The following is a 26,269-nucleotide window of genomic DNA, read 5'->3' on the forward strand; positions in this document are numbered from 1 at the left end:
CAATCCTTGACCCCAAACGTGGTCCAATATAGGCTTACAACATAGGTCAGGTTTCATGTCCAGGTGGTTTTATTTCTTAATTTTTTAAATATTTTACTCCTTGTTTTCTAAACTAGTTTCTTAACTAACAATAATCAGTCATTGCAAATGGAAACACATGACTATCAGATAGTTATGGATATTACCATTAAACTCAAATGAAAAAATTATGGAGTCATGTTTACTAGACAAGGTAAGTTGGTATCAACATAAAACTTGCTTGAAAGCATTTGTTACTATTGCTGGGTAACAAATTATCCCAAAATTTAATGGCTTAAAACAACAACCACTTAATTATATTGCATGGATTTTAGGGGTTGGGAATTCATGTAGCTCTCAGCCAGGTACTTCTTCTGGTCCTTATTGCATTGATGAAGGTCATTCAGTGGGACTCAGATGGTGGATGGGCTCATCTGGAGTCAGCAATAGCTTTATTCACATGTCTGCTGCCTTGGTAGGAGTAGCTGGGTAGCTGGGCACAGCAGTGATTGATAACCAGTGTGGTGTCTCTAGCATGACAATCTTGAGGTATTCAGACAAGGCAGCTGCATTCTCCCAGAGCCAGTATCCTAAGAGAACCACTAAATGTATTTGTCACTTATACTGTGGCCCGTTTTCCAGAATTACTGGCTATGCTGTAATATATGCCTGATTTTGCCACAAGGATGGATGCCTTTGTAATTTGTTCTTCTGATTTAATTCTTGCTGCAAATTTCAATGGTTTTGTACCAAAATAACAAGAGCATTAGTTTGAAGTTGGTCTAGAAAAGTTCAATTTGTTTACCAGAGAGACCAGTGGATTTTGAGGGAGGGAGGAAGAGAGGACAGGAGGAGAAACTGTTACATTACATGCTCTTATTTGACAAGGTTTAAATGTATTTTCCATTGATCATTTGTAAAATAAAGTCTAATTTTATAAAATTCATCATATACATTTTTGTCAGGGGAACTACTTAGGTAAAATCATGGTGATTACATATTCCCTTGGCCCAGCAAATAAATATTCACAGTCAATACTGATACCGGAGACTGAAAACTATTTGTATTATATTAGTCCTAGTTTTAGTATTTAGGTACCATTTTTGCTACTCTTTAGTATCCAAAAATCGCTTTTAAATCATGCATCTAATTTTGTGAACTGTGGATAAAATACTTCCTCATCATTATAATTACAATCATCATCAGTTAACCTGTACTGAGGGAATAATATGTGGCAGGCATTATTCTTAGCTCTTTATTATGTGTTATCTCATTTATCCTTCATAACAACTCTGAGATTATTATTCAGTACTTATCAACAAAGGAAATTGAGGCACGGAAGGATTAAGTCACTTGTCAGAACAATTTTCTGTTACTAAACATTATAGAAACTATTAGAACTGGGAATCAAACCTGAGTTACCTGATGCACGAACAACAGCAACAATGAATTTCTCAGGAACGTTATGCCCAGTGTTCTTGCCTTAATTGTAGTCTTGCTTCTTCCGCTGTGTTTTTGCCCCAGCGTGGTGTGGTCCCCTCTGCAGTCTTCCTCCTACCCCTGGCCCTGGGGAGCTGCCTCACTGGGCTTAGTTCTTTCACTTTCTGATGACTGTTTTGATACTTGACTGACTGATCTGGGGGAAGGTTCCATGAGGCCATCCCAGCACATTGGCTTACACTCTGCATCTCCATCATTAAGCTGGTTGCCTTCTACTGATATCATATGTTCATGCAAAATCTGGATCCAAACATCCCAAGAATAATTTGGAAATGTTTATAAATATCTCCAGCAAATAGCATACCTGAGCATGTAAGGTGGGAGGATGGGTTTGAGGGGCTGAAAATATACAAAGAGGTTTCTATTTGTTTTATACAACAAAAACAGCTGACAACAATCTTTGTTTACTATGAAAGAAATCAGGAAAGAGTCAGGAGAGTACCACATAACTAAACTCTAAGGAGGATAAGAATGAAGGGTGATTGAATTGTGTGGGGTTACATGGGCAGTTCTATTTTTTTTAATTATACTTTAAGTTCTGGGATACATGTGCAGAACATGCAGGTTTGTTACGTAGGTATACACATGCCATGATGGCTTGCTGCACCCATCAACCCATCATCTACATTAGGTATTTCTCCTAATACTATCCCTCCCTTAGCCCCCCAACCCGACAGGCCCCTGTGTGTGATGTTCCCATCCATGTGTTCTCATTGTTCAACTCATACCTGTGAGCAAGAATACACAGTCTTTGGTTTTCTGTTCCTGTGTTAGTTTGCTGAGAATGATGGTTTCCAGCTTCACGCATGTCCCTGCAAAGTGCATGAACTCATCCTTTTTTATGGCTGCATAGTATTTCATTTTGTATATGTGCCACATTTTCTTTATCCAGTCTGTCACTGATGGGCACGTGGGTTGGTTCCAAGTCTTTGCTATTGTGAACAGTGCTGCATAAACATATGTGTGCATGTCTTTATAGTAGAATGATTTATAATCCTTTGAGTATATACCCAGTAATGGGACTGCTGGGTCAAATGGTATTTCTGGTTCTAGATCCTTGAGGAATTGCCACACTGTCTTCCACAATAGTTGAACTAATTTACACCCCCATCAACAGTGTAAAAGCATTCCTATTTCTCCACATCTCCAGAATCTGTTTTTCCCTGACTTTTTAATGACCACCATTCTAGCTGGCATGAGATGGTATCTTTTGTGCTTTTGATTTGCATTTCTCTAATGACCAGTGATGATGAGCTTTTTTTCATATGTTTGTTGGCAACATAAATATCTTCTTTTGAGAAGTGTCTGTTCATATCCTTTGCCCACTTTTTGATGAGGTTGTTTTTTTTCCTGTAAATTTGTTTAAGTTCCTCGTAGATTCTGGATATTAGCCCTTTGTCAGATGGATAGAGTGCAAAAGTTTTCTCCCATTCTGTATGTTACCTCTTCACTCTGATGATAGTTTATTTTGCTGTATGGAAGCTTTTTAATTTAATCAGATCCCATTTGGCAATTTTGGCTTTTGTTGCTATTGCTTTTGGCACTTTGGTCATGAAGTCTTTGCCCATGCCTATGTTGTGAATGGTATTGTGTAAGTTTTCTTCTAGGGTTTTTTATGGTTTTAGGTCTTACATTTAAGTCTTTAATCCCTCTTGAGTTAAGTTTTGTCTAAGGTGTGGGAAAGGTATCCAGTTTCAGTTTTCTGCATATGGCTAGCCAGTTTTTCCAACACCATTTATTAATTAGGAAATCCTTGCCCCATTGCTTGTTTTTATCAAAGACCAGATGGTTGTAAATGTGTGGCATTATTTTTGAGGCCCCATCCAAGGTCACCAACATCAAAGACCAAAGGCAGATAAATCCACAAAGATGAGGAAAAAAAAGCACAAAGAGACTGAAAATTCCAAAAACTATAACACCTCTTCTACTCCAAAGGATCAAAACTCCTCATCAGCAAGGAACAAAACTGGACGGAGAATAAGTTTGATGAATTGACAGAAGCAGTCTTCAGAAGGAGGGTAATAACAAACTCCTTCAACCTAAAGGAGCATGTTCTAACCCAATGCAAGGAAACTAAGAAACTTGAAAAAAGGTTAGATGAATTGCTAACTAGAATAACCAGTTTAGAGAAGAAAATAAATGACCTAATAGAGCTGCAAAACACAGCACAGCATGAGAACTTTGTGAAGCATACACAAGTATCAATAGCCATATCAATGAAGCAGAATAAAGGATATCAGAGATGGAATGTCCACTTAATGAAATAAAGCATGTAGACACAATTAGAGAAAAAAGAATGAAAAGGAACAAACAAAGCCTCCAAGAAATATGGAACTGTATGAAAAGACCAAATTTACATTTGATTGGTGTACCTGAAAGTGACAGGGAATGGTACCAAGCTGGGAAACACTCTTCAGGATATTATCCAGGAGAACTTTCCCAACCTAGCAAGGCAGGCCAACATCTAAATTCAGGAAATACAGAGAAAATATTCCTTGAGAAGAGCACCCCAAGACATATAATCATCAGATTCACCAAGGTTGAAAAGAAAGAAGAAATATTAACGGCAGCCAGAGAGAAAGGTTGTGTTACCCACAAAGGGAAGCCAATCAGACCAACAGTGGATCTCTCTGCAGAAACCCCACAAGCCAGAAGAGAGTTCAGCCAACAATCAACATTATTAAAGAAAAGAATTTTCAACCCAGAATTTCCTATCCAACCAAATTAAGCTTCATAAGCAAAAGATAAATAAAATCCTTTACAGACAAGCAAATGCTGAGATTTTGTCACCACGAGGCCTGCCTTACAGGAGCTCCTGAAGGAAGAACTAAATATGGGAAGGAAAAACTGGAACCAGCCACTGCAAAAACATACCAAATTGTGAAGAACATTGACACTATGAAGAAACTGTATCAACTAACAGGCAAAATAACCAGCTAGCATCATAATGACAGGATCAAATTCACACATAACAATAATAACCTTAAATATAAATGGGCTAAATGCCTCACTTAAAAGACACAAACTGGCAGATTGGATAAAGAGTAAGGCCCATTGGTGTGCTGTATTCAGGAGACCCATCTCATATGCAAAGACACACATAGGCTTAAAATAAAGGGATGGAGGAATATTTACCAAGCAAATGAAAAGCAAAAAAAAGTAGGGGTTGCAATCCTAGTCTCTGATAAAACAGGCTTTAAACCAACAAAGATCAAAAATAACATAGAAGGGCATCACACAATGATATAGGGATCAACTTAACAGGAAGAGCTAACTATCCTATGCATCTGATACAGGAGCACCTAGATTCATAAAGCAAATTCTTAGAGACATACAAAGAGACTTATATCCCCAGACAATAATAGTGGGAGACTTTAACACCTCACTGTCAATATTAAACAGATCAACAAGACAGAAAATTAACAAGGATATTCATAGCAGTTCTTGATACCACTTAAGATCCACTGAGCTCTGTTCCTAGTGTGTACCCAGCAGAGACCAGGAAGAAAACAAAGACCTTCTAATATTCAAGAAGAGTATCATAGAGAGTTTAGGTTAGCTGTAGAGAAGAACAATCTGACATAAAGAATATTTAAACATTACACTGAAATCCCTTGTAAATTGATATCAATTTTCAGTTAATTAGATGAAGAGAAAAAAAAAAATCCAACCAGGCCATATATGTAGTGGTAGTGGATCTATAAAGCTTATTAATGATCAACTGAATTCTTTTTTGCACTGATTAAGTGTATCACACAGTTTTATATCAACATGGGTGTCATTAGTTACTACAGAGAGTCTATAATCTCATTTCATGATGATGTTTAAAAACATAACAACTGCCTTCAGATCTCAAGGAAAGCAGCTTTCTTAAAGAGAAAAGAATAAACAAGATTATGCATTAAAAATTGTTCTAGTTTTTCTAATCAGTAATTGTATATATAAATCATGACTATGTGTGCACGTACATATAATACATAAAAAGAGAAGTAGATATATTTAACTGGTATGATTAAAATATTCAGCATATAGTTATTGCAAACCTACTCTATACCAGATGTTGTATATAGGGACTTTTACATCCACTATCTTATTTAAGATTGTGGTTAAATACTCATTTTTATTTTCCTGGTAAAAAAAATAAAATCTAATCCTTTTGTAGCCTGAGGGAAACCACTTTTATTCTTCAATTTTATTTAAAATTGAGATGATAATATTTACCTCCCAAGGCACCATGCATACTAATTAATTAATGTTGGCAAAGATCTTGAAGACAAAAAAAGTGAAATTCTAAACCTAATATTATCATGTTTTTACTCATTACATTGCCTTGATATCCTTTTCCTTTTTTATTCCACTTCTTATCAGTAAAGTAACTTTCTATGTGAAATAATTTGATATTGGCTATACCTATCAGCCGTTATCAAGATCATTTGACAAAGGATGATATTTATCCTGTTTGCATACACATACCAAAATGTTTTCACCAAATATATGCAAATTCAGGTGAAAACATTATGATAAATTCTTTTTATATTGGCATCCATGAGATTTCAAATAGATATGAATACCTAGAAGGGAATAAAAAACTGAAGTTTTTTATTATCAGTTATATGAGCTACTTCAAGATAGCTTCCATGTAAGTAGACAAATGGAAAGGATGGCCACTTACCTTTTAACTTTTCTAATGTGGATCACATTCATCTAGGATTGCCCCATCCTCACTGAATATGTGTGCAGAATACTCAGAATAATATTCTTATTCTTCTGAATCTACTTTGTAAAACTTAAGCAACAATTTTATATGCTTGATACCAACAGAAAAAAAAAATTTTTTTTTTTTTTGAGACCTTTTTTTTTTGAGACAGAGTTTCGCTCTTGTTGCCCAGGCTGGAGTGCAATGGCGCGATCTCAGCTCACCACAACCTCCGCCTCCTGGGTTCAGAAAATTCTCCTGCCTCAGCCTCCTGAGTAGCTGGGATTACAGGCACACGCCACCATGCCCAGCTAATTTTTTAGTATTTTTAGTAGAGACGGGCTTTCACCATGTTGACCAGGATGGTCTCGATCTCTTGACCTCGTGATCCACCCGCCTCGGCCTCCCAAAGTGCTGGGATTACAGGCTTGAGTCACCGTGCCCGGCCAGAAGAATTCTTTAAAGACTACAGTTGAATCGTTCTTCTTGAACTTTCCCGAAAATAATATTAAACTTTCCAAATACGGAACATTTCATATAGTATTCATCTGACTCACACTATTGTTTGATTCCTAATACCTATAAGGGAAAGGACCTCAGAAATCCTCAAATAAAAAGACATGAGCTTGCAAGTAAATAGAATGGGCAAAACTTTTAGTGTGCTTTTTTTAAAAAGACCCAATGTTATAATTAAAAAAATACTCTCTCTCTCTCAAATCAATGTTATTATCAATCTCAGCGTCCCTTTTCCTTTTCTTCCCTTTCTAACTCTAATATCTATATCATGAGGTAATTCTGGAAAAGCATTATCTTCCAAACTTAGGCAACATATTTGTCTTAATTTCTTCCATATTCTGAATTTTAAAGAATTAGTTTGGAAAACAACATTTTATGATCAATAAATGATTTATTAAGTGCTTGTTTTATCAGGCCATAAACAATCCTCTCTAAAATAACACATTTGTATGTACAAGTTCTTATAAACATCCAAGTTATATCAGCAGACAAAATCTTTGAGGAGTTTGAAATCTATACTTAAGTTACAGGTTTTTGTTTTTTGGGTTTTTTGGTTGTTTTTTTGAGACAGAGTCTTGCTCCATCACCCAGGCTGGAGTGCAATGGTGCGATCTCAGCTCACTGATTCAAGCAATTCTCCTGCCTCAGCCTCCTGAATATCTGGGACTACAGGTGTGTGCCACCATGCCTGGCTGATTTTTGTATTTTTAGTAGAAATGGGGTTTCACCATGTTGGTCAGGCTGGTCTCAAACTCCTGGCCTCAAGTGAACCACCTGCCTCGGTCTCCCAAAGTGCGGAGATTACATGCGTGAGTCACCATGTCCAGCCAGGTTACAGTTTTTGTTTGTTTGTTTGTTTGTTGTTTTTACCTATTAGAATCAAATAGGTTGGTGTATTTATAGAACAAAGCCAAAATTAGGGCAAAAGAAGGATGACCTTGGATAATTGATTAAGCCATCTTTCATTAAGGAAATAATAGTATATTTGGAATTGAAAAGTAGACAACTAAAATGAAATTGATGTTGGGTGTGGTGGTTCATGCCTGTAACCCTAGTACTTTGGGAGGCCTGACTAGCCTAGGCAACATAGTGATCCCTGGTCTGATATGGTTTGGCTGTGTCCCCCCATCCAAATCTCATCTTGAATTGTAGCTCCCATAATCCCCAGATGTCATGGGAGAGACCTAGGGGAACTGAATCAAGGGGACAGGTTTTTCTCCTGCCGCTCTCATGATGGTGACTAAGTCTCACAAGATATGACAGTTTTATAAAGTGGAGTTCCCCCACACACGCTCTCTTGTCTGCCACCATTTAGACATGTCTTTGCCCTTCCTTCAACTTCCACCATGATTGTGAGGCCTCCCCAGCCATGCTGAACTGTAAGTCAATTGAACCTCTTTCCTTTATAAATTACCCAGTCTTGGATATGTCTATATTAAGCATCATGAAAACAGACTAATATACACTCTCTACAAGAGAAAAAACATTAGCCAGGTATAGTGATGTGCAACTGTAGTCCCAGCTGCTTGGGAGGCTGAGGTAGGACGCCGTCAGCTCAGGAGGCTAAGGTTCCAGAGCCAAGATCACACCACTGCACTCCAGACTGGGCAACAGAACAAGACTGTCTCAATAACAACAAAAAAGTGAAATTATTTAAAAAAAAAAAAACTTTTATACAAATGGCAGATATTATTATAATCATATAAATTGACATTAACTCAGGGGGAAATGCATGTATTAAAACTACTCCATGTTTCAAGAAAGATGGGATATAGAGAAATGATACAACTCTATTGCAGACTGAAGAGTACTCATAGAATGACACTGAAACGTTCCAGACCTAGCAATATTGCATACCTAAAGTTCATGTATAATGTGCACACCTAGGAATATTTCATGCTTTCAAAACAAAGTCTCCAGAATGGGAATAGAAGACTTCTGAAAGAGGAAGTTTTGAGGATCTTGAGACTGAGGGAAACCATGTTTTTGAATGAATGAAAGGTGGTAGTTGATAACCCACGTGCATGCTGACTTATTCTTCCAGCTTCTGAGGTCACTCTTTGCTATGCTTTAAAAAAACCAAAATTCTGGATAATGATATTTAGTCAATTAACAAATGAATTAAAAGAAAGAACTCTACCAGTGATAGAACTAGGAATAGGCTTTAAATTCATTTTAGGGTGAAAATGAAACAACTATAAGAATTGCAGCTATGAGAATAACAGAAGATAAACAGTACAAACTGTGAGAAAAAATAATGCATAATTAATACAATTCAGGATGTGAGAGGCACTGTGAATATACTAATTTTAAAACTTTGCTCAGCAGGGAATCAGTCAATTAATATTGTCTAAAAGGGAAACCTCTAGTGTCCAAGTTATCAAAAATTAAATACAAATTTTTTAAAAGTGAAACTTGTTATTTGGCCAATAACTAAATTGTTTCATAATGTTTTTCCCCCTTGATTTTAGAAATTAGTTCCTTCTGAAGTGGAAAAATTTTTCAGAAGTTTAATAGATCCTTCAATTACATTTTAGACTCTTCTGCTGCTGTCAAAAAAATTAAAGACCTTTTATTTTTAACTGCCATTGCTAATGTGATTCCACCTTATTAATATTATCTCTGTCAATATATCAATTCACTTTTGCTTTAAAATGTATACTTGCATGTGGTCATCTGGAATGATGATTGTTTAGTATAAATGAATTTATATCTGAGTGTTGAAATTTTTTAAGCAATTATTACTTCCATCTTTGTAAATGGATTTCTTATAACAGGTATATATATTTTAATGAAAAATCTATATTCTGTAAAACACTGTAAATAGTCATAGACTATTCATTTAATGCTTTATAATAAACAAGTAAACTAACAGCCCTACAAAGCTAGGTAGGTCAGAATGTGAGTGCACAAAGACAGGAAAAGAGAGGCAGAAACCTTCCAACTAGGAAGGTAATACCCACTAAACATATAGATATGGTTGAATTTTAGGGTAAATGTTTAAGAGCATTAAAATAGAGCAGAAAGATGATAGCTATTTCGCACACTTTGGAGGGATGGCTCCTCCAAAGTGAATCACAAAGATTGATGGCTTTAGGAGCACTTGGCCATCCCAGTCCCAGAGCCCAATGCCATGGTGAGAAATGGATGAGCAGTCCTCTGCCAGATATGAGGACTTCAGCTTCTAGCCTGTCTGGTATTCAGAGGCCAGAGGAAGAGTCTGGCCTATGAAGTGCTAGGAGCATGTAGGATGATGGAAGATGCTGGTTCTCATGTGTTCTGTACCCTTAATTGGGTCAATGGACAGGAGTAGGGAAAGTTCCAGAATATGAAAATAGCACACTGTGAGAATTTCATGTGGGTCAGCATTCAAAAAGGAAATCAAAATGATGCTTCTGTGCAAACAGAGCACTAGATCTGTTTGTGAATACTAAACAACAGACACGAAGAGACAATGCATGTTAAGTACAATGAGTAAATGAACATAAAATTGCCCAACTCACTTGGAATAAAAGTCAAATTTTGCCATTTTATGTGAAACAACCATTGTTTAGCATTATAATACCAATGTAATGATCTGTCCACACTGGTCATCCCAATCTGCAGTTACCTAAGCCTTAGATCTTGTGTAACTGGCTGCTGGGCTATTTGCTATGGTCTCATGCTTTTGCTTTAATATAGAAGTCTATCATGAGAAAAGATTTTAAAAGTTCAGACAAAAAAATCAATTCTGTAAGAATTAAAGGATTAAATCTTATAAATTGGGGAAAATGTAAAACTAGAAAAAGAACAAAAGGAGTCAATGCTTTTTTGATCTCAGCATATATAAATAAAAGAACAATAATGAAGATCATCCAAATAATAAAAATTTAGATGTACCAAAAATACCATAAACTTAAAAAGTAGAAGACAATGTGAATTTACAAAAATATAGAGTTCAGCCCTTAGTATATAAAAACTAATTTTAAATCAATAAGAAAATCATTAACACGCAAAGGACATGAACAAGCAATTTTGAAAAACTGAAAATGGCCAATCAACATATGGTAAAAGAAAACTTTGCCAGTAATAAAATGAGTGAAAAAATTTTAAATGAGCTGTGATTTTGCATTTCTATAATGAAAAATAGTAAAATCTGATCATATTATTAACTGTTATTGAAAGTTCAATGAGATAGGGACTCTCATACACTGCCAGTAAGAGTGTATATATTTTCATACAAATTATATGGAAAGCAAATGGGTAATATGAATTTCTAAAACAGCAGTCTTTGACCTGATAATATTATTTCTGGTACTCCATCCTAAAGAACTCTATCACATACAAAGATATATTATTTATAACAGCAAAATTTTGAAAACAGCTTAAAAATTCAACAATAAGAAAATGACTAAAAACTAATGGCCTGAGAAAATGCTTATTACTCAATATGAAATGAAAAAAAGCAGAACCCAACTCTATATACACAGTAAGATTTCAACTTTATAAATCAAGTATTGTGTGTATGTATGTATGTATTGAAGAAAGAGAGGTGGAGTAAACATACCGAAATGCTATTAATAATGACTTTTCTAGTTTTAGGACTGTGCATAATTATTTTCATTTTCATACTTTACTTTTAGGATTTTTAGAACTAGAATGGATTAAAATCTCTCTCTTAAAAAGTAAGATTTTTTTATAATTTAGGAAAGTAACATCCCTTCTCAAAATTTATTCCAAAGAAATAATACTCAATTTATGGGGAACATTATGCACAAGGAAATTTATCACAGAATTATTCATAATCTTAAAAATTGCCAATAATGATAATGCCCATTAATAAAACAGATAGCTAGTGCAACATGTCTACAATAGAATATATCGCATTCATGTAAACAAATATGATGATGATGATATAAAAATATGGGGAATATTTAAATAGAGAAAGGTCATCAAATGGCATGCAAAGTTTGATTAAAATTGTTAAATGTATACATATATGTGCACATAATGTATTTTTTTGAATTGCAATACTATTTATGATATTTCTGTGTTCAATGGTGAGTGAAATTTTTATTTACCTTTCTTTTCAAGCTTTTTTAATGAATCCTTATTTTATGATAAATCTTCACTTGATATTAGACAAAGGGCCAAGCAGCTTTATTTAGAAGACAAACTATAATATCTGAATCAAGAAACAATAATGAGCACAATCATTCTTTCAATTCTTTATATTTTTTTCTTAATGTCTAATCATTTGTGTAGATGCAAGTCCTCACTCAGCCTCATTTTAAGCATGAGTGTCAGTGTTTGTCAGGGAATTTTCATGCATTTCCATTTTGATTTTATAAGGAGTTGAGTTAATGGACTCATTTACTTTACATTTCAGGATGTATGCATGAGAAACATCTTCCCTAAGTTCATTTGTCCTCTTGGGCCAAGGATGGTGATGTTCTACATGTCTGTGGACCTTGCCTTTTGTAGGTATTCTCAGAGATAGAGACCATTTTTAACGATGACACACATTTGGTTATATACGTCAAGGTAAATTCACTTTTTTAAAAATTCTCAATCTTTTATAACAATACCTCATATATACGACATAAGCATGATGAGACACACATTCAGTATCTTATGAGATAGTTTTATTCTATAATAGGTTCTCATGTATGCTATCAAATGATCACAATAAAGATGTATGCATTTAAGAACCATTTTTCTGTGCAATAGAATTCAGGCACTATAGGAATCCTAGCTACTCTGAAGGCCGAGGCAGGGGAATCGCTTGAATCTGGGAGGTGGAGGTTGCAGTGAGCAGAGATCGCACCACTACACTCCAGCCTGGGAGACATAGCAATACTCCACCTTAAAATAAAATATAAACTAAAGCTACCACCTTTTGGAAAGGAGATTTTGTCTGATACCTAGTTTTATTTCTTCACTTAATAAAACTGTTTTGAAACTGTTCATTCCATTGGGATGGGACAAGGGAGAAATAAAGAAAGCAACATGACTGTGGAAATTTCCCTCAATAAAATGAACAAAGCATCCATGGAAATGGTGACTTGCTCTAGGGAGGTCTTTGGGTTATGCCCTTTCTTTGCCAGTATCAAAATCTATATATTTCAGTTCACCCATTGCAAAAAAAAAAAAGTGGGGGGGAAGGAAATAAGAGGCCACAAAAAAATGAAAAATTGAAGATGAAATATACATACATGTAAAATCTCATTGGATGAAACATACATAAATAGTGGGAAACATCATTTTAATTACTACCTTGTGAATACAAAAGTATTCGACTCAATACTAATGATCTTGATACTGGCACTGAACCATAACTAATGTCAAAAAATTGCAAAAATTCAAAGAACATCACCCATAATATCAATGTGTCCTAACATCAAGGTCATTCTCTAATAATGAGGATTTTGTCCACTTACATAATTTATGTGTAAATGAAGAATATGGATGCTTTATGTTTCTGAAGGAAAGAAACTTTTACCAATTCCAAGTTTCTGATCCCAGGCAGTGCTTTTATTAATAAAATACCAGATGATATCATATTACCAAAAAAAATCTCTCGAGAGTGATTTAAGACCTGCACCACTCTCTCTAAGAATAGCCAATTACTCCTTTTCACACCTCCTCCTGAGCTGGATAAAAATTATCCATCTCCAATTTATCAGCAAATACATTATAGTTCTGGAACCAAGAGTAAAAGAAGCTTTTCCTTAAATTGGCAGCTCTCAGAGCACTGGGCTTTTCTAAATTTTCTTTCAGAAAATTTAGCCCCCATTACCTTTCTGTGGATCCATTTGAAGATTTTATCTGAAGAAGCAGTCTACCTGCTGTTGTCTCATCCTCTTTACCTTGGGTTACAGGGTCAGTTTTCTATTTTCAATTCAGTGGAAATATGTGTCTTTCAAACCAGTGTCAAGATACTCAGATGCGGTCATGGGAAAGTGTTGAGTGGAGTCACCTAGACGGATGCTGTAGAACTTCAGACACATTTTCAGAAAAGATGGCTTTGAATGTTAGGTAGGCTAGACTTGTGAATTGAGTGAATAAGCCTCCCTCAACTTCAGCTGTCATTTCATCTGTTTTTTTATTTTTTATTTTATTTATTTATTTATTTTTTTGAGACGGAGTTTCGCTCGTTACCCAGGCTGGAGTGCAATGGCGCGATCTCGGCTCACCGCAACCTCCGCCTCCTGGGTTCAGGCAATTCTCCTGCCTCAGCCTCCTGAGTAGCTGGGATTACAGGCACGCGCCACCATGCCCGGCTAATTTTTTTGTATTTTTAGTAGAGACGGGGTTTCACCATGTTGACCAGGATGGTCTCGAACTCTTGATCTCGTGATCCACCCGCCTCGACCTCCCAAAGTGCTGGGATTACAGGCATGAGCCACCGTGCCCGGCTCATCTGTTTTTTTAAAAGATCCACTGCAAAGCTGCCAGAGCTTTAGCAGCTAATCAACATTAACAGCAAGTGTGAGGAAGTCAAAAGATCATTTATTAAATCACTAAGATCAAAGAAACGTAAGTTCGATGTGCTGAGGTGCCTACTGTACGACAGGCACACACAATCTCACTGGTTGATTTCTCACTATAACCTTACAATTTTTTTTAAAAAGTATTTGTTCCTATTATATAGATGAGAAAACTGAAGCTCAGAAATGGTGTAAAACTTAACCAAAGTCACCAAGCTTCCAAGTAAGCGGCAGAGGTGGGGTGAAAATTTTGTTTTGTTTGTCGTCAGGATCCCTGTTTTTTTACAATCTACCTAAGAAGGGATGATATTCCAGCACATGAAGTTCTGTGTTCTCACTGGGAGGTCAGATAATAAAGAAATCACTGAACCTCTGAATTAAAAGGCTCAAACAGGGTCATTATTGTGAAGAACTGAGGAAGTTATATCCTGCAATGAATAATTCTGTGTATTGTGGTTTTCTAATACAAGGCACACAGGCAGAGCGGAGGTGAAATACAGGAGTGGGGGACAAAATAAAGATCAGAGTTCAAAAGAAGAAGAGGAAGTCACACAGTGGAGGAAGAGCAGCTTAGAATGTATTATAAACAGATAAATGCAGACCAGCTCAGAACTGTGTTTTCAGCCCTTGTTCAAATGAAGCTGGTTTCAGGCTGCAGGTAGTAATGGCCAAGTTTTCACCTTCACATTTATACCCAGCTTTTCCCCCAGAAGATCATTCTTTGAGCTGAAAGAAATAGGAGTCAGAAGCTGTGCAGTGGTGCATGCCTGCTCAGCTTATTAAAATATAGGAAGAAGGCAATATTTCACCCCCCAGAAATAAAAAAAGATAGACAAGTGAGAGCAGCTAATCCATCGGAAGAAATTAGCAGGCAGAGTATGTAGCTGTTTGAAATGATGAACGAGGCTGAAATAGCTACACAGGCTAACATCCAGTGGGATAATTACTCCAAGCTCTCAGGCTAAAATCTGTCTTGGAGGAACTGGGAGGCTTTGATGACTCAATTTCAATGGGCATGCTTATGAAATACATAGTAAAACCTATTAAAATTGAAATTGTTCTTGGTAGGTATTCTGCAACTAGGCTGCTGACCCTGTCAGGCGGCTTTTAATAAGGTACACACTATTTTTATTCTCAAAAGTGGCATGTACTTTAGCTGCCCACATACTCAGTTTTAACCCTATGATAACTTGCTCCATGATTTGTCCACACATGTGTACTGAGCATACTTGTATTATTCTTAAATAGAATGATGAGTTTCTGAATGAATGTGGACATTGCTGGCTTTTGCTGTAACAAAAGCTGCTTCTATTATTCTATTAACTGGTTTTCCAGCTTCATATTTGTTATTTGTTGACAAGATGATCATATTTAACATTCATGGAAACATATATAAATGTTTCCTTTATGCATATTTGCCAATCTAAAAAAACCCTTTGTTTTCCCACTAGTGGTTATTGTGTTATGCCATGACCATCATTAGGCTATTCACGTGGAATATATCCAACTGTAATCCAAAATAATCCTCGCACCTCTAAATGAATTAGAATTGACTAGATTCCACTATCTACATGCCTAGGCATAATTGTTTTAAGGAAAGTATCAAAGGTAAGGAAGAAGCTAGAGGATTTCCGGGGCCATACTACTCAAGTGTGATCTCCAGAACAGCAAATAGGTGTCTGGGAGTTTGTAAGAAATGCAGAATCTCAGGCCCCTCTAATTCTATTGAATTAGAATTTGCATTTTTACAAGATTCCCTGGGTAATACACATGCACTTTCAAGTTTGAGAGGCACAGTATTCTCATGCACAACTGAGTCAAGATTTCTATGATCATTTATCTTTCAAGCAACTTTGTGCTCAGCCAAACCTTTTTCAAATCATATTTTGAGGGACAAAAGTCTCTGTGCTCTTAGAGATGTGTCCCCAACTATATTAAGTTCTTATTTGTTCTTTTTGGTTTTTTTGTTTGAGATGGTGTCTTGCTCTGTGGCCCAGGCTGGAGTGTAGTGGCACAATCTCAGCTGACTGCAACCTCTGCCTCACATGCTCAAGGGATCCTCTTACCTCAGTCCCAAGTAGCTGGGACTATAGGCATGTGCCACCATGCCAGGCCAATTTTTGTATTTTTTGTAGAGATGGCATTTCATCATGTCACCCAGGCTGGCCTCTAACTCCTAGACTCAAGCCATCTGCCCATCTTAGCCTCCCTACGTATGGGGATTACAGGCATGAGCTACAACACCTGGCGTAGATTCAGTCCTTTTAAATGAGTATTTGTTACTGATTTATAAAGCCTATAGTAAGAGAGCCTCTTCAGGTTATCCTTATGGGTGTGTGTCTGAGCCCATCCTTTTTTGAGCTTCTTCCATGCTATACATCCCATACCAACACTCATCACCCTTGCTTCAATTTACCTCCAAATCACTCTCCCTCATTCCACAGGCTGATTCATCCAACACTATCGCTAAATGCCAATAACCTTCACCTTGACTCCTTTTTAGCTACACATTTTTAGGGCCACTTCTTGGAATTTTTTGGCATTTGTTTTTATCTATCAGATCCATAACCCTGGAAGTCTTAAATTCTCTAACCATAACCACTTGGCCTTCCAGCGGTCTCTGCACTCTACTCCAATGCCATGAATTCTTCTTGGCCTCTTCATTTTAAACCCAATCTGGACTCTGTGGTTGATTACAGGAACTACTATGAACTTACTTTCTCACTAGCCTCTCAATTTCCTTTCACATTTGAATCTCTTGCACCAAGCCTCCCAAATCCAAGCTCTGGATCTAGGTACCTGCTAGAGGAAAATCAAGCAATCACACAGTTCTGACTGGTGTATAATTTCAGATCTCTGCTGCGACTGTTACATGGTTTGACCATGTTAGAGAAAAATCAAGCAGTCACACAATTCTGGCAAGTGTATAATTTCAGATCTCTGCTGAGACTGTGATATGGTTTGGCTGTGTCCCCACCCAAAGCTCACCTTGAATTGTAATAATCCCCATGTGTCAAGGACTGGGCCAGGGTGACAGAACTGAATCAAGGGGGCAGTTTCTCCCATACTCTTCTCGTGGTAGTGCACTAAGTCTCATGAGATCTGATGTTTTGGGGTTTTTTGTTTGTTTTTAAGAGTATAGTATTTTTTATTCACTGATAAACTAAAAGCCAATTTCTTGGTATTTCTCATGTATACTTCATTTATTTTATTAATAAGCAAAGCCCTGTAAGGGAAGCCTTTGCTTAGTCCTCCATCTCTGATTCATCTTCATCCTGACTAATCGGAAGTAATGAAGTTCCTAAGTCTCCTTGTCAGATGCAACCACCCAAAGCCAATCACGAAGATTGTTCTTCTTAAGGTATTTCTTGGTAAGGTATTTCAAATACCTTTTAGAAAACTGTTTCTCAGAAACAACAGTGATATTATTCTTGAAGCGTTCAATGTGAACAACATTCCCGAGATTTCCAGTTTTGCCATTAACTTTAACCTTCTCCTGTAGAAATTGCTCAAAATTTCCAGAATCAAAAATTCCATCTTCTACTGGATGAGTAAGGTCCAAATTAAACTTCCAGGTGGACTTCTTGGGCTTCTTATCTTTCTGCGGTGCCATGTTGCAAGTTGGCTGCGTGAGCACAGAGTGAGATCTGACGTTTTATGAATGGGTGTTCCCCTGAACAACTTCCCTTGCCTGTACCATGTAAGATGGGACTTTGCTCCTCCTTGCCTACTATCATGATTGTGAGGCCTCCGCAGCCATGTGGAACTGTGAGTCCATTAAACCTCTTTCCTTTACAAATTACCCAGTCTTGGGTATGTCTTTATTAGCAGCGTGAGAATGGACTGATAACAGACTGCAACACCACTTTTATTCAAACATTTTCTTGTCTTTGATCAATCTACTCTCTCATTTCCCTCAACGTACCAAACCTTTGCACCATTCTTCATTGCTCTTTTTAACCCTTATGTCTGCCCATTCTTCAAGAGATTATTATACTTACTACTGCATACATAAAATCGAGGCATTCTATTCTCACTCATTCCTACCTTTTTTCTTCCAGTTTTAGTGAAAAGAAAGTCTCCTTTCTCTTCAAGCCCTGTCAGTGTTCTTAACCCCTTCGCCTCCTGCCCGCTCCCAGACAAAAACAAGGAACTGACCTTCTCCTCATAGCTGTCTATCTTCAGTATAATTCTCCCTTTGAATCGAAATTTCTCTAAAGTGTAGTTTTCATTTTATATTCTCAATGTGTAGTTCAACCTCTGCAGGTCTGATTTGCATCTCCTGATTGCACTTTTTAAAAATTCCACCTTCTTACTGCCAAATTGGCATTTTATTGTATTTCTCTATGGCATTTGATACCTGTGTCTATTTTAGTAGCATGCAAACTCTCCATTCTGCTGGCTGTCCTCCCTTCTCTGGCCATGTCTTCCTTCTTGCTCGTAAGCTCCTCTTTCTTCTCCTACCTTTAAATGTTGGCTTTTATGTAATACATTTATCTCAAGGCTTAACTGGCTTGTTATTTTGTTCCTGAGTGACCAGATTTACCCCCTTCTCTTAGTCTTGGCAACTCTCTGTATGCAAATAACTAACACATTCACACCTTTAGACCAGACCTTAGGTTCATTTATTCAAATCCCCTGCTGGATATGTCAATCTAGATATTACTCAAGCACCGGAAACTCAATGTCCAATAGAAACCTGTCTTTCCCCCAAACTTCTTCTGTATTTCCAGTTTTCCTTCATGGTACCATCATCCACAACAACTCCAAAGATATAAGTTATTCTTGATTCCTCCTCAAACAATCAATTATCAAGGCCTTAAATATTTCTGAACTCTAATTTTTACTTGCTCTTCCTACGAGTTTAAGTCATTTTCTCTCATGAAGATTTTTACAAAAACCTCCAGCTTCTATTCTTGACTTCTTAAACTCAACTTTCCCAAGTCTGGCAGAGTCCAATATTCGTTAAGTAATTTATTTCACAAATAAATAGTATGGGCCACAAATATTTATATTTATAGTACAGGGGGAAAGATTATTAGTGACTAGGTAAGTATGGTAGCAATATACAATTTAATACTATATTAAATTCTATAGTAGAATTCTAATTTAATACTATATTAAATTCTAGCAGGTGTTGGCCATTTGTTTTGAAAATTCTAGCAAGGGGTTGGCCATTTGTTTGGAATCAACCACATTCTTATGTGGTTGAAAAAAAATGTTGCCAGGTGCAGCAGCTCACACTTGTAATCCCAGGACTTTGGGAGGCTAAGGCAGGAGGATTGCTTGAGCTCAGGAGTTCAAGACCAGACTGGACAACACAGCAAGAACCTGACTCTACAATAATAATAATAGCCAGGCATAGTGGTATGTGCCAATAAGCTGGATCACGAGCTTAGAAGGTCAAGGTCACAGTGAGTTATGGTCATACCACTGCACTCCAACCTGGCTGACAGACTAAGACAATGAAGAAAGAAAGAGAGAATAAGGAAGGGAGGAAGGGAGGGAAAGAGGAAGAGAGAAAGAAAGAAAAGAAAGACAAAATTAAGTGACACATGAAAATTCAAATTCAGTGTCCAAAATAAAATTTTGTTGGAATCCAGCCATGCTCATTTATTTATGTACTGTCTATGGATGCTTTATGCTATAACAGCAGAGTTGAATAGCTGTGATACAGACTATCTGGCCAGACTATCCGGAAATTCAGACATCTCAAAGTAATTAGTATCTGGCCTATTACAGACAAAAATGGTATCTGCTTATGGCATTTCTATAATTAAATCATACAGTAGCCCCAAAGAAAAGAAAAATGATTTCAAGGTTTTTATAGTTTATAGACTCTAAAATGCTTATTTTATGTATCTTCAAATAATACTTAGTTTACTAGACTTTAAATATAAAAGTTACCTCTGTAGTTAGTTCAATAAATGTTTGTTGAGTACCTATGTGTAGCAAGTACTTTTCTAAGCACTGAACATACAAAGATAATAAATATAGGCCAAAGAGCTAGAAAAATAATCTCCGTAAAATTAACCAAGATTATGGAAAAGCTTACAAAAGACTAAGGGTTATGAAAGACAGGAGAGTCCTTAGCCAGGCAGGAATGTTCAGGAAAGTCTTGCTGATGGAAGGAAGCATTTAACTAGAACTGGAAACAGCATGTTCTCACTCAACCCAGTTACTCTAATAAAAGTAATTCATTCATAATATTCATTTATTCTTGTCCTCTAAGAAGTCATAGGAATTATCTCTTTTTAAAAATGATAACATTTTAAATATGTTGAAACTAGATAAATCAGAAAACTTTCATTACTTCACAACTGTTTGAAGACTAGTATTTTCACCAGGTTAATGGCCATTGCCATTTGAGCCTACAATCATAATGGATATGGAAAATAACATAAATCTGATGAATGGAGCAGAACGCAAATATTTTATACTTGTTCACTGGGTATGTGTGTCAGATAATTGTACATTGACTACTCTCATATCTCAATTAATTCATTCAGGATGACTGGATATTAGTGAAAATAAAAAAATGCAAACACCATAAAAATGTTACCTGAAAGAGTATTTCATTACCCGTAGAATGTAGAAGACATTGCTCTCATTAGTGTCTTCTACTAAATTAGGGATTTATGCTGTTGGACTATTTGTGGCTTAGTCAAAGCTCATAAAAGAGACAGTAGCCAATAATGGAGAGGAAGGATTTATTAGCAAAGAGCCAAGTCTCCTGTCTTTTTTTTTATGTCATGTTGTCAGAAATTACTTAGACACATTTCTTCATATTTCCTTCAGGAAACAGGAGAGAACATGTATTTTTAAAAACTCACTGACTTTTTAAAAAGAGTAGATTTAAATGTAAAGACCCTTAAGCCTTTATATTGGCCACTAAAATTTCACTTGTACTGATCCACATACCAGATGGAGAGACCCTTAAGTAACATGATTTTTTAAATTATTTATCATTTCTTCCCTGAGTTATACTTGCTAAGTCCACCATCTAGATGAACTTAAAGAGAAGCTGAATTCTTGACTGGAATGCATGTTAACAGACAAGATCAGAACTGGGAAAGAGTCATAATAAGTCATCCAAAATACTGTGCTATTAATCACCTACCACAGTGGACAGTAGCAGCATGCGAGTCTGAGCATGCTGAGTGTTTCCATATGTATCATTGACTTTCTCAGGCCCCATCAGTTTCCAACACTGAAGCTTTGCCTATGCAATATGGATATGTTGGACAAATGGACAATGACTTGCTTAGAAATCAACAGAACTTGAAGGTGGGATAGATATAAAGGTTACAGAGGAACGAGTGATTGAGAATGACTGTGAAAGTCTAACACCATTCTAATTTGGCAAACATTTGTTTTATAATTTCTTGATACTATAGTTTCCCAGGCTTCGTCTAAAGCCAAGACATTTAAGGGATCTTTAGCTAACATAGTTTATATATATGTATATTTTTTCATTTTTTTTTAATTAAAATAATTTTTAAACCTGCTTCTTTTTTTTTTTTTTTTTTTTTTTGGAGACAGGATCTCCTCTGTCACCCAGGCTGAAGTACAGTGGCACAGTCATGGGTCACCATGGCCTTGACCTCCCAGGCTTATGTGATTCTCCCACCTCAACCTCCTGAGTAGCTAAGACAACAGGTGTCCACCACCATGCCTAGCTCATTTTTGTATTATTTGTAGAGACAGGGATTTTCCATGTTGCCCAGGCTGGTCCTGGACTCAGCAACCTCCCAAAGTGCTAGGATTACAAGCGTGAGCTGCCACAACGGCTGGACTTTCTATATTTTTAACAGACTACTTTATTTCAATTTTATTACAAAGGATGTTTTTACTTAAAACATAATACAGAATATACTGTGTAAAAATATTATATCCTCATTCAAAAACACATTTATTTTTATTTTTTTAGCAATGGGGTCTCACTGTGTTGGCCTGGCTAGAGTGTAGTGTCTATTCTCAGGCACCATCATAGTGCACTGCAGCCTCAAACTCCTGGCCTCAAGCATCCTCTTACCTCAGCCTCCTGGGTAGCTGGGATTATGGGCCTGCCCCATTATGTCTAGTAAGAAAACATTTTAAAAACACATTCATGCCTTAGAAATAATATTAGGTACCATATGCCTTGGAAATAATAGAATCTAAAGCACATATATCCTTTAGTAAAGAATAGCATAGAATGCCATAACATTTATAACATCTTTTAAATTAAATAATTTAATTACCTTTAATTTTCTAACTCAACCTTAATTTAATAATTAAAAAAGTTTTAAAGTACATAGAAAATATTGGCCCTGATTCATGTGATTTAAGTTGCAAACTTGAGTTTTAATTTTAAAATTTCTAAGATCTTAGAAATATCCAATGGAAGTATCATTCCTGGAAACAAAAATATTTGTTCAGTGCCTATTATACATAAATTAATGTGATAGCTAACTGAATATACACGAGTGTCTGAAGTTACGTATCATCTAGTGATAGAACAATTCAAATGGGATGTATTGGACTGAATATAACAATTAGGCTTTTTCTTTGTCAGAATTGCAAAACTTATTTACTTATTTATTTAGTTATGTATTATCTTAAAATTTAATGTCTTATGCAATACATTATCAAATACATTTACACTCTAAAAAATGTGTCCACTTTATGTAAGAATATGCTGTGTTAATATCCTAATATATGATGTTATGATTTTGAAGGCTTAAAAAATACCTTTATCATAAAACTAATACATATTAATACTAACAAATAATAATAAATGAATAAAACTTTGCCTTTCTAAATAAAACTTTTACTGGCAGCTGATTTCATCCCCAAGTGTCTTTTTATGCTTTAATGACAGAATAACTTTCTGATATGACACCTTCAGGTTTTCTCTCTACTACTTTAGCCTGCTTTTCACTGCTTCGTAACGCCTTTGGCATTCAAAATCTTTCCTTCCTTTACCTTTTTTCACATAATGAAAATATACTCAATCCTTTGGAACCTGACAGCAGAAATGAAATAGCGCTTCTGTGTATACAGATGAAAGACTGCATGGCTTAGTTACTTGTGTACACAATCCCAAATCTTATAATGCTAGGACTTAGATATTCAGAGGTGTCCTCACAGTTATGTTTTTAGTCAAAGTCTGTAAGAATAAACATTGCAGTAATCTCTCCTAACCCACAGTTTCACTTACTCATGGTCTACATGGTCTACATCATGCTCTTCAGAAAAGTGCATGATTTAAACTTATGAAGTGTTTATTTCTGGAATTCTCCTAAGTGGAGAATTCCAGAAATAAACACTTCATAAGTTTAAATCATGCACTTTTCTGAAGAGCATGATGAAATTTCATGCCACCTGACTCAGTCCTGTCCAGGACATGAACCAACCACACTGTCAAAGCTATTCACCAGTTAGTCACTTGGTCACCTACTCAGTAATCAGATGGATTGTTGCAGTATTTCAGTGCTTTCGTTCAAGGAACCCTTATTTTACTTACTAATAGCCCCAGAGCACAAGAGTAATGCTCCTGGCATATTGTTATATTTTATTATTAGCTATCACTGTTAATCTTCCACTGTGCCTATTTATAAGTGAAACTTTATTATAGATATGTATGTATAGAGGTGCATCACTTAACAACAGAATGCGTTCTGAGGAATGTGCCATTAGACAAATTTGTTGTGTGAGCATCAGAGTGTACTTAAACAAACCTAGATAGTACAGCCTACTACACACTTATGCTGAAGGATCTGGCCTATTGCTCCTAGGCTGCAAACCTATACGGCATGTTACTGTACTGAATACTGTAGACAATTGTAACATAATGATAAATATTTGTGTTTCTAAACATTTTTAAAAGGTGTAGACCAGGTGCGATGACTCAAGCCTGTGATCCCAGCACTTTGGGAGGCTGAGGCAGGAGGATCACTTGAGGTTAGGAGCTTGAGACTAGCTTGGGCAACATGGAAAAACACCATCTCTACAAAAATTACAAAAATTAGCTGAGTGTAGTGGCGTGTCCCTGTAGTCCTAGCTACTTGGGAGGCTGAGACAGGAAAGTCACTTGAACCCGGGAGGTGGTGGTTGTAGTGAGTCACTCTCCAGCCTGGGTGACAAAGTAAGACCCTATCTAAAAAAAAGAAGAAAAGAAAAGAAGAAAAAAGGGTGCAGTAAAAATACCATATAAAAGCTCCATCAGAGGCCAGGCGCGGTGGCTCACGCCTGTAATCCCAGCACTTTAGGAGGCTGAGGTGGGTGGATCACGAAGTCAAGAGATCCAGACCATCCTGGTCAACATGGTGAAACGCCTGTCTCTACTAAAAATACAAAAATTAGCTGGGCATGGTGGTGAGTGCCTGTAGTCCCAGCTACTCCCAGGCTGAGGCAGGAGAATTGCTTGAACCCAGGAGGCGGAGGTTGCGGTGAGCTGAGATTGCGCCATTGCACTCCAGCCTGGGTAACAAAAGCGAAAACTCCGCCTCAAAAAAAAAAAAAAAGCTCCATTATAATCTTATGGGACCACTGTCATATGTGGTCTGCTGTGATCAGGCCAAAACATTGTCATTATGCAGCAAATAACTGGAGGAAAAAATATGGCAGTTATATTTAGAATTTGGTATTATTTACAGTTTCAGGTATCCACTGGAAGTCTTAGAAGTCCCTTGGATAAGAAGGGACTACTATACTTGTATTTTCTCAATGTTCAGTCAAAATATGGCAAAATAAAATTTCAAAATAAAAAACAGGCCAAGCGCAGTGGCTCACACCTGTAATCCCAGCACTTTGGTAAGCCGAAGTGGGTGGATCATGAGGTCAAGGGATCAAGACTATCCTGGCCAACATGGTGAAACCCCATCTCTACTAAAAGTATAAAAAATAGCCAGGATAGTGGTGTGTGCCTGTAGTCTCAGCTACTCAGGAGTTTGAGGCAGGAGAATCACCTGAACCCGGGAGACAGAAGTTGCAGTGAGCTGAGATTACGCCACTGCATTCCAGCCTGGTGACAGAGTGAGATACCATCTCAAAACCAACCAACCAAACAAACAAAAAAAAACAAAACAAAAAAATGGTTTTCCTATGAGACCCATGTCAGAAAGTCTAATTTATTTTTCTAGCAAAGTAACATATAGTTCACATATATCCATAATATAGAAATATGATCATTTTTAAATCTTAGCTAATAAAATGTTCAAATAAATTTTCAATTCAAATAAATTTTCTTTTTTACTTATCAATTTTCTTTTTCAGGCTGATTTTGGAAGTAGTTTAACATTCCTGCCATTGACCTGTTTCAAAACAAATTGTTTCCTAGGTCAGTATTATTTCTTTGTACAAATAAGCAAGTGCGATTAAAGGAATCTTGTGTTCAGACATCAAAACAATCAAATTTGCTGAATATTGCAGCTGCTCACTCTTCATAGCTAACCCCAAAATAGTAGGTGTTAATGTATACTATTTAATGGACTTTTAATTTTTCTATAATTAGGGAGTTATAAGGAGCAAAACATGGCAGATAACAAAAATGATAGAATTTATCATTATTAAGTGTGAAACATTGAACTGTAGAAAGGAGTGGAATTATATTTTCTACTGGATATGTTAATCATAAATTGTTTTATTTTAATACCTTAATATAAATTTATGAAACTTTTGTGGAGTAAAATATTAGTTTGTTTTTACTTGTTAAACCCATGTATATTTGGAAGAATTTAACTACATCTTTAAGCAGTAACCCACAAAACATCATAAACATAATTTAAGTTCTTTTTAAAAAAGTTGTAAGTGCAAAATCCAGTTGATAGGTATTCTCCACTATGAGACTATTAGAAATCATAAGATGATTCAGAAAGGTGGCTAGTTGCAAAATAAACATCAAAAGTCAATCACATTTTTATAAAAGAGCACTAACAAGAAAAATAAGGGAAACATTATTATTCCATTCATGTTAACAACAGATAACTTTAACAGCATAAGAAATGAATACAACAAGCCAAGATAGAGGCTTTTGTGAAGAAAAATCACAAAATCTTTCTATGGTATATGAAAGGGATATGAAAGA

General features: G+C 36.3%; 1 pseudogene; it reads right to left on the minus strand.

The window, feature by feature from the left end:
* Window positions 1–17,465: 17,465 nt before the first annotated feature.
* Window positions 17,466–17,823, minus strand: LOC101038862 (ribosomal protein eL22-like pseudogene; annotated as a pseudogene).
* Window positions 17,824–26,269: the final 8,446 nt, after the last annotated feature.

The sequence above is a fragment of the Saimiri boliviensis genome, chromosome 14 (assembly GCF_048565385.1).
Source record: "Saimiri boliviensis isolate mSaiBol1 chromosome 14, mSaiBol1.pri, whole genome shotgun sequence".
NCBI lineage: Eukaryota > Metazoa > Chordata > Mammalia > Primates > Cebidae > Saimiri > Saimiri boliviensis.